Below are 9,825 nucleotides of genomic sequence, written 5' to 3' on the forward strand. Positions count from 1 at the left end.
AACTATTGTAGCGGCGACTACGCCTAAATACCTGTCTAAAAAACTGCACATGCTCTGCCGCGTGACTTGCCAGCGCAGTAGCAGCGATAGGTGTTTGTTGTTGTCACGCGCAACTCGTTGAGCGCGTCGTCAGCAATATCGTTGGCAGTGGAGTACCTGGCTTCTGTAGTTAGTAATTTTCGCACGCTCAGCTCCAGACGCATCGTCAGCGATTTCGGTGGAATTGAAATATTGTCCGGAAGCGTGTTGTTGCTCTTGCTCTTTGTTGGCTACTATGGTGTGTTAACTACTCCCCCGCTAGAAGAGGGGACGTCCACGGATCCCTTAAGAACGCTGTTCAATATTGCAATATTAGCACTGCGCTTCCGTACTTTGTAGATTATGTAGGCTGATATGCAAACAATAAAAAATACTATTGTTAAGGTGTAGGCTATAAGCCACTGAGACGACTGTGCTTCGACAAGCCCCCTCAACGATGCAATGTGTCTCAGATTTTTTTGGTTAATGTTGTGCAGGTAAGGAAGTGACAAGAGTGTGGTATGATTTGTCAGGTTCACAAATTGTGCGGGTGCGGCCTCGGGATGCGCGCGCACAATCTTCCTCCAGTTGGTGTACGTAGTGCCATTGATGGTAGCATTCTCTGTGAACTTTATCATGAATGTCCCATTCAAAATTACTGGCGGGGAGTTTCCCTCGCGAACTTCAACCAATTTATCATTTATAATAATTAAACCGTCGTCAATTTCTTCCACCGCTTCGATATGATCAGCTGTAATAGTCTGGCAGGACGCTAGGCGCTGGCTTAACAAATTCAACACGCAAGAGCTATTCATGTTTGACATTTGACAAAATATTGTTGATAAAGAATTTTTACAATTCGCTAGTTGTTGATATGTATTGTTGCATTTAGATACTACACTGGTCTCTATCATAATTGACTTAAAATTTTTTACAACTGGTTTAATCCTAATTTTCTTACAATTTTGTTCTACCATTGGGTATTTAATTACGAAATATATGTTATTATAATTTTGCAAAATTTTTAATTTTGAGACTGTTAGTAAATCGCTTATTGTAATATCTGTAGAGTGCTCGTTAGTTAGTAAATTTTTAACCTCATCACTATTTAACAATATTGGGTTAATCAATTGTATCTTACCCAAAGTGACGGAATAAAGAGCTGATTCTATTTCGTCTATTAAAGCTCTGTTTCTTGATGATATCAAGTCAAAAAGATGTCCAGTGTCAATCTCATGCTGTTTGGTCGAGCTAATCAATTTGTTTACGGTGTCGGTTAACTGGTTAATCTTAACTTGGAGCTGGCTATTAATGTAAATCTGTTGCTCGTTTGCTTCAATCAGGGATTCTGCCCGCGTTTGAAGCTGGTTAAAGTCATCGAAATCGGGAGTTCCAGCTACGTATTTGAGAGCGGTGCCAAGAAAGTTTATGCTACGGGATTGTCGGTGATGAATTCTTAATGAATCTATTAATCGTAAAATGCGGTCTATGTCCAGTTGAACGGTTTTCCTGATGTGAGACTGCGGGAAATTCTCAAGAAGATTATGCGTTTCTTCGGCTATGTTCTCGTAAATGGTCAAATTCAGGTGGTGAATGATGTGTTTGTACTGGCGGTAAATTGCAACCTCCCCGTCCGAAATAGGAATGTAGACGGACTCAGTGAAATTTAGAATTTCTGACCGCGATAACGCAGCCACCATCAAAATCAGGAGCCTAATGATAAAACAAAATTATCTCAGATTACCTTTGTGAATTTGTTTTCCGTCGATAAGTACGGTTGTTCCCAGATCTTTTTGAACTACTTTTTCTGTTGGCCTTTATAAAGACCTTCTCACCTGGCTTAAAAATTTTTGTTACCCTTTTTCGGTTGTGGTAGTTAAGGTCAGAATTTTGTGCTTTGATCAAGCTGTCTTTGACTTCATCTAGAAATTTCTGTGTGTCAGAATGAATAATGTCAATGGGCCGTTGTCTTGTCACTGAATGAATTGTTCTATTGTATTTATATGCGGCGAGCAGTATAAGGTCGTTCGTGTCGTTTAAACCCTGGCCCAATTTAATGCATCTGCTAATTTCTGAAAGTGTGCCGTGAAACCGCTCTATCTGTCCATTCGTTGTACTATGGTGAGGCGGTGTTGTAAAAATCGAAATATTGAAATGATCTTTCAGTAGGGATTTTACAGTATTTGAGTTTAGAGATTTCTCATTGTCGCAAACAAAACTTTTGGTACTTTTGAAAAAATTTATGACACGAATTATAGGTTCCTTTATATCTGCTATTGATCTAGAAGCAATTGATTGGACTAAGGCAAATTTCGAAAATTTGTCTATGCAGGTCAAGTAGTGTTTGCCGTCCGTCGAAAAAATGTCTATATGGAGTATCTCACCAGGTTGGCTAGGAATCGGTGTGCGCCCTATTTCGGGGTTTGATGGATGGCGTTGGAACTTTGCTTCCTGGCAAATTTTACAGTTTACGATTATTTCCTTCAGCATTTTGCGCATATGCGGAAAATAGTAATCTCTCAAGACTTGCAGCACGTTTTCCTTAAGGGAGCGATGCGCTCTGCTGTGCTCTGTATGAAGAATTTCCTTTTGGTCGTCTTCATTAAAGATGTCCGTGACCAAAAACTTTGTGTGAACGAACTTCACGGCTGGATAATCATTTTTGATTTTGTTTTGGATTTTCCCAAGGACAGAAAGCTCGCAAAGTAATCCGTTAGTAGTATTGGGGTTAATGCAGTCCTTTATCTGTTCAAAGATTGCATCTATGTTTTGAAAGGTTATATGGTGCCTGATTTGTGACTTGAACAAAATTTTCGTGGTTTTTGAGCTTGTGGGCCCTTCTTCAAGGATTATCTGATTTTTAAAAGAATTGATGGGATTCGGAGACGTGGTGATAACGTCCGTTGACGATTCCTCGCTATGAGCCGTCTCGTCATCTGATGGGGGATCTGCTTGAGGGTCTAAGGTATTTATATGTTGTCTCGATAATGCGTCCGCCACAACGTTTTCCTTACCTGGCTTATAGTGGAATTTAGGTGAAAATTCCTCCACGAAAGCCCTCCATCGCTTTAGCTTAGCGTTCGGATTCTTGTCCGAAATCGAGAAGGTGAGGGGTTGATGATCCGTATAAATGTTAATGTTATTCGCACCATATAGGTAATTTCTAAGTTTCTGAAGAGCCCAAACGATTGCGAGGAGCTCTCGCTCATTGGTTGCATAATGTTTCTCTGCCTGAGATAAGGTTCGCGATATCATAGTAATAGGTCTGCCTCCCTGTGAAAGCACCGCGCCTAAGGCATGAGAGGACGCATCTGTGGTTAAATCAAAGGGTTTATCGTAGTCTGGGTAGAGAAGAAGGATATCCTCTGAGGACAAAATATTTTTAATTCTCTGGAAGGCTTTATGGGCTTCATCATCAAATACAATTTCTATTTTTTTAGAAACATTTGCGCCAATTGTTCCATTTTGACCCCCTAAATATTTTGTTAGGGGTTTAGCAATCTGCGCGTAGTCTTTAATGAAGCGCCGATAATAACCGGACAACCCTAGGAATGAGCGCAAAGCGCGCAGCGTTTTCGGAACTTCGTAGTTCACAATGTCCTGCACTTTCTCTTTTGATGTTCGAATGCCATCTTTGGAAACAACAAATCCAAGAAATTCAACCTCAGTTTTAAAGAACTGAGTTTTTTCCAAGGATACCCTCATATTGGCCGAGTACAATTTTTCAAGAATCTGGCTCACATCCTGCAGGTGTGTTTCGTAGTCACCGGAGAATATAATTATGTCGTCTATATAGACGTGACAGCTCCTACCGATTTCGTCTCTGAGGACGTCATCGATGGCGCGTTGGAAAATGCTGGGGCCGTTTTTCAGACCAAATGGTAACCTGCAAAACTCGTATTTTCCGTTGTTTACGGAGAATGCGGTTTTTTCTCTATCCTTCTCCGCCAGCGTGATTTGGTGGAAACCGGATTTTAAATCTATAGTGGTGAAAAGTGATGATTTTCCCAGGTTGGCCAGAATGACCGAAGTATCGGGAATGGGGTATCTATCGCTAATGGTTTTCGCATTTAGTTTTTTGAAATCTATTACCATACGCATCTTCCTTTCCCCTGCCTCGTTTGTTCCTTTTTTGTACACCACCCACACTGGGCTGTTATAAGGCGATCGTGATGGCCTTATAATGCCATCGCGCAACAGATTACTCACTTCTTCGTTCACGAACGCGGAAGCTGCCATTGGGTATGGGTACGACTTGGCGTAAACTGGTTCGTTATCTTCCGTGCGTACGGTGGCTATGATATTTGTGTTGTATGGCAAGGACTCATTTGGGTCGGAAAAAACAGCAGCGTGTTTTAATTTCAATTGTTCGATGTCTTCATTGGCAATGATGCTGTTAACATCCTTACAATAGAAGTACATTAGTTTTTCTGAACAGCTCCTATAATTAATAATGCCCTTTTTTATGTCCAGTCTGGCGTCTATTTCTCGTAGAAGGTCATAGCCGATTATACCGTCGAAAGTATGCAGGGTCGGTAAAATGAAAAATGAGGTATTTGTATTGAAAATATTTATGGTGCATTTCTTGGTGACTTCGTTCTTGCCATGAATTGACGTAACAAAGAAGGGTGATGCTACATGTTTGATACCCTTCCAGTTGAATTCTTTAATGTAGTTTTTGGACGTACCTGTATCTATCAATAATTTTAATTGCTTCCCTCCGAATGTCCTGCTAACGTATGGTAGCAGGGATCTACCCCTAAAAAATTTATCTCGTCTGTAGTTTCTTCTTGGGGTGGACAGTCAGCATAAGAGTTCTCGTTGTATGCATGGTCATCAAAATATTCGGGTTGGTAATAACAGTTGGGATCCCCATTAATATCGTCCGTCACGGTACTTTGTCCTAAATGGTTCAAGCGTTGTATCTTATTTAGGTTAGCACGGTCACTATCGCGTTGTCTTTTCTGTGCCTGTTGAGTATCAGAAGTTATAATATTTCTCGGGTATTGGTTCCCGAAGGCTGTTCTTCCTGAAGGGAAATTCCTTGGGATAGGAGAGGAAGTTGATGGTTGTACCACTTGTGGTGCTGCTTTAAAATTGGAACCTATATTCTGCGTTGGATATCTGAGTTTAGAGAGGCTTGGATCCACATCCATTGGGGTGGGCCTGGAAATAGGTCTCTGTTGCGGTTGCCCGCCTGACTGCCTAAAGAAGTGAGGGCTTATTAACGGCATTCCGGTGAAATTGCGTGATTGCATGCCATTGGCTGTGAATTTAGTGTCTGAAAACCTCTGGGCAAATAATGAGCGCGTCTGGTTGGATTCCAGTTCTTGTGCGAGTGCCAAGGCCGATGCCATGTCAGCTGGCCTTGACGAAAATAGAATATCGCACAGCGGGTGGTTAAGACCCGATATGAACACCCTTAATGCGTCCTGACGATACTTGGTATTAAGCGATTCCAAGACGTCCTTCTTGTTTTCGTAGGTCATCAAATTTTTGTTAATAATAGCTGTTAGTTTCTTTCCCACCTCATCGTAAAATGCTGTAATAGATAGTCTTCCCTGTCGGAGGGTGGACATTTCCTGTTCCAATATGTAGACGGGTTTTTTGTCCGAGTAGGTAAAATCAAGCCTTGCTATTATGGCTTTGAAATTGAGAATTGTATTAAACGACGATAGTGTCGCATCCGCAGATCCAACTACCTTGTTCCTAATAATAGCCACTGCCTGGTAATGTTTTGAGCTGCCCTGCGCGTTTTCAAAAATTTTATACGCGGTATGAGCCGCCTGGCGCCACGACACGTATCGTGAATGGTCACCATTGAACTCTGGCAACGACTTTACAACATCCAGCGACTCATCGCACCTAACGGTGGGGTCAATTGCAATCTCCCTATACTCCTCTACCTGAACCGGTCTTTCGATTAGTGTTAACCTAGCGGTAAGTTCGTCAATAGTCGTTTGGAAGTCTCGTCTCGTCTGCTCCGTTGCTGTCCGCACAGCGGCACCCAGCACGGCGCGAAGAACATTTTCGTCCATGTTCCTTGATATTTCTTTTATTCTTTATTCACTTTAAAATTTTTTATTTTCAAATTAAAACAATTTTTACTTAAATTGATTTTTATATTAATATTTTTTAAGCTGATGCTTTAATTCAACGAATATGTCAATATCTCGAGCACTCTACTTACATAGATTCTTTCATATTGTAGTAATAGTAATAGTTTAGTCCCTCGATGGTTGTTAGTTTAGTCCCTCGATGGCTACGCCTCGGCATGGCGTGCGTCCGAGCACCGCGGCCACGAAATTATCCTTTACAAGGATTTTGTTGTGGCCCCACGTTGGGCGCCAATGACAAGACCGGTTATTTATGGGTTTAAAATGTTCTTTATTTCCCTTGCTTCGGAGCAAGGGCAGCCGTAAAAGCCGAGCGAGTAAATACAACTGAACTTAACTATTGCAGCGGCGACTACGCCTAAATACCTGTCTAAAAAACTGCACATGCTCTGCCGCGTGACTTGCCAGCGCAGTAGCAGCGATAGGTGTTTATTGTTGTCACGCGCAACTCGTTGAGCGCGTCGTCAGCAATATCGTTGGCAGTGGAGTACCTGGCTTCTGTAGTTAGTAATTTTCGCACGCTCAGCTCCAGACGCATCGTCAGCGATTTCGGTGGAATTGAAATATTGTCCGGAAGCGTGTTGTTGCTCTTGCTCTTTGTTGGCTACTATGGTGTGTTAACTTATACATATGTATATTAATAGAGGGGAACAAGCGCGTATTGTGCAAAGTGGACGCGTTTTTTTGCGGTCCAGTGTTTTTTCATAGTTTTTTCCAAGTGTTTGAGGCAGCTTTGGCTAAATTTGTTTCTCCTGTAACAATCAGGTGACGGACGCAAGTGGGCAATTAAAATTGAAAGAGATAAGTATAATTTTGTATCTTATATTAAATTATTTGCCCATTTTTCCGCGGCAAAATTTGTTTTTTTAATAAAATTGTTTCCCCTGAGAACAGCAATCCAGGCACAACGTGGTTATAAATTTTGGCTTGCCGTTGACATCAGCTGTTTTTCCCCTTTCTTTTTCTTCTTTCTCTTTTTTGTTGTGTTTTTTGCATTCCTTTTCGGTTTTGGCGTTGCCAACCACCGAAAATTTAAATTAGACTTAAGAGGAAGAGACTGAACGGACTAGTTAGCAGGTGTTCCCAACTATTTTTGAGTGAGGTATGGCTTCTGAGAATAGTTCTGGGTGTACACCAGAAAATCCTTTTCGGAGGATTTCAAAAATTACAAGAACGCCGCCAAATGGCATAAATGAGGAGTTCACCGTTGCTGGACCAGTAAAAAATAGTGAGTCTGCCGACAACGAGAACGAGAGTGGCAAATCCGATAGAGCGCAAAGTAGAGAATCTACTAATATTTTTTGCAAATTGGCAGAAAAATAAAGGAGCTCGAAAATATGATGTGCGGACTTGTAAGCAGCATAACATACTTGTATGACAAAACAGAAAATCCCGAAATCCATTCGAAAATACTGATGGTAGGGAAAGCGTCACAAGTATCCCCCCAAAATACCCCAAAAAGAGCACGTGAGTCATCAGGCTTCCTACCACCTACTCGTACGAAGAAGGCGAAAAACATGATCCAAAAAGTGCAAGGAACCTTTAGTGAAGTCATCAAAACAAATATAAAAGGCACCACACCAAATAAACTAGCACCCGAGAAATGGGTAGAAGTGGGAAAAAAGAAGAGGCCCATGGAGAAGAGAATTAGGTCGAAACCAGACGCTATAATTCTAACAAAAAAGGACGGAGCCTCGTATGCAGACATCCTCCGTAAAATTAAAGGTGGCAGTGGCCTCGAGGAATTGGGTTCAAACGTGACCTACATCAGGAAAACTCTCAAAGGAGACCTGCTCCTAGAGCTAAAAAGCCAAGGAAACAAGAGAGCTGAAACTTTTCAAAGCGCCCTAGAGGGAGTGGTTGGCGAGATGGCTGTAGTACAACCAAAAACACACAACGTCACTATAATGTGCAAAGATCTGGATTAGATAACTACTCCAGAAGAAATTTGCTGCGCATTACAAAAAGAGTGCGGAATACAAAACATAGGGCTAGCTAATGTTAAAAATATGCGGAAAACAAGAAGCGGCACTCAAATAGCCCTTATATCCCTGCTTGCCCAAGATGCCAAAACTGCCCTTAAAGTTAGCAAAGTAAAGATTGGGTGGTCGATCTGTCGCCTCCGGGAGATCCTCCCTGTTTCCCGCTGTTACAGATGCTTCCATCGAGGCCAGGCGTAAATGTTGCAGTCTGATCGACAGGTCCTCTCTTTGCACACGTTGTGGAAGCGCGGGACATGTTGCAAAAGTATGTACTAACACATCGAGTTGCATGCTCTGCAAAGGAGAACATTCGGTTCTAAGTACGACTTGCCCTAAATACGTGGAGTTGCTTAAGACAATGGAGAAATGAGAATATTGCAGCTGAACCTAAACCACTGCGCTGCAGCACAAGCCCTGCTGTAACAAACCGTAATAGAAAGCAACATTGATGTCGCCTTACTGAGTGAGCAATATTCCCAACGTTCGGAAAGCACTTGAATTACAGACAGAAGTGGCAAAGCAGCAATATGGTCCTGTAATAGACAAACATTCACATCTTGCTGCAGAGAAGCAAAAAATGGCGCAAATAGGGGGAATTTATTACGTAAGCTGCTATGCTCGTCCCAGTGCGTCCGTTAGAGAATTTGAAGACTTCCTTCTTCAAACCATCGTGGGCGCCCAGTTTTAGAATTCCTGAGCCAAACCAACCTCACAATAATGAACAGTGACACAAAAAATACTTACCAAAAAGGAAATAAAGGCTATGTAATAGATCTGATGTTTGCAAATGATGCACAAAGCAGACACATTAAGTGGAAGGTGTGAGACATGTTCACAAATAGTGACCATATGGCAATCATCGCAGAAGTTTTATTCTCTCGAGACCAGGAACCCCCACCAGTAACACTACACATAAACGAAGCTGGAAGCAAACAGATTTTGACACTGACGCTTTTGAGACAGTCTGGAGTGCAGCAATAGCATCAGGCGAAGGCGGCGTCCACTTAGTAACCGCATTGCAAAGGGAACTGATAGCAGCATGCGACGCTACAATGCGAAGGACAAAATGTCACAATAAGCGAAGACCTGCATACTGGTGGAATAAAGAAATTGCCACGCTGAGAAAGCTCTGTCACTCAGCCCGACGTCGCCTACAACGCAATCAAAATTGCGAAAACGAAAACCGTCTCAAAGAAGCTTTTAACACGGTGACTGCCAACTACGAGATAACTCGTAGTATGATTTTCCTTCCAGGAAGCCAACTACGAGTTATCTCGTACTACCTAAAACTACCACTTTTTGTGTAGTTACGAGTAAAAGCGTATTATAAGAGTGTTAGTATCGATGAATGGCTTCTGGGAAAATAAAAAAAATTTTGGGTTTGGCTTCCGTGAGCTTTTTTTTTTATTAAAAAAAAAAAAATTATGGAAAAATTCATTCAATACAATGGAAAAATTAACTCAAATACAATAAATAAAGCAATATATTATTGTTTGTGGTAGTTTTTAAAACAATCTTCCACACAAAGGGCTGGCTTCTCTGGACAGGCTGGACAGAAGTAACGCGTTTCTCGGCGTTTTTTTTCTTTGGTACACACACGACATGGCTTTGTCGGACGCTGTTTTTTTTCATTGGTGGTAAAAACTCTAAATAATGAAGCTCTTTAGATCTATTTTTTTTTTAAGTGGTTGAAAATCTCCAATCAACGC

This window comes from Bactrocera tryoni, unplaced genomic scaffold, assembly GCF_016617805.1.
Source record: "Bactrocera tryoni isolate S06 unplaced genomic scaffold, CSIRO_BtryS06_freeze2 scaffold_7, whole genome shotgun sequence".
NCBI classification, from domain to species: domain Eukaryota; kingdom Metazoa; phylum Arthropoda; class Insecta; order Diptera; family Tephritidae; genus Bactrocera; species Bactrocera tryoni.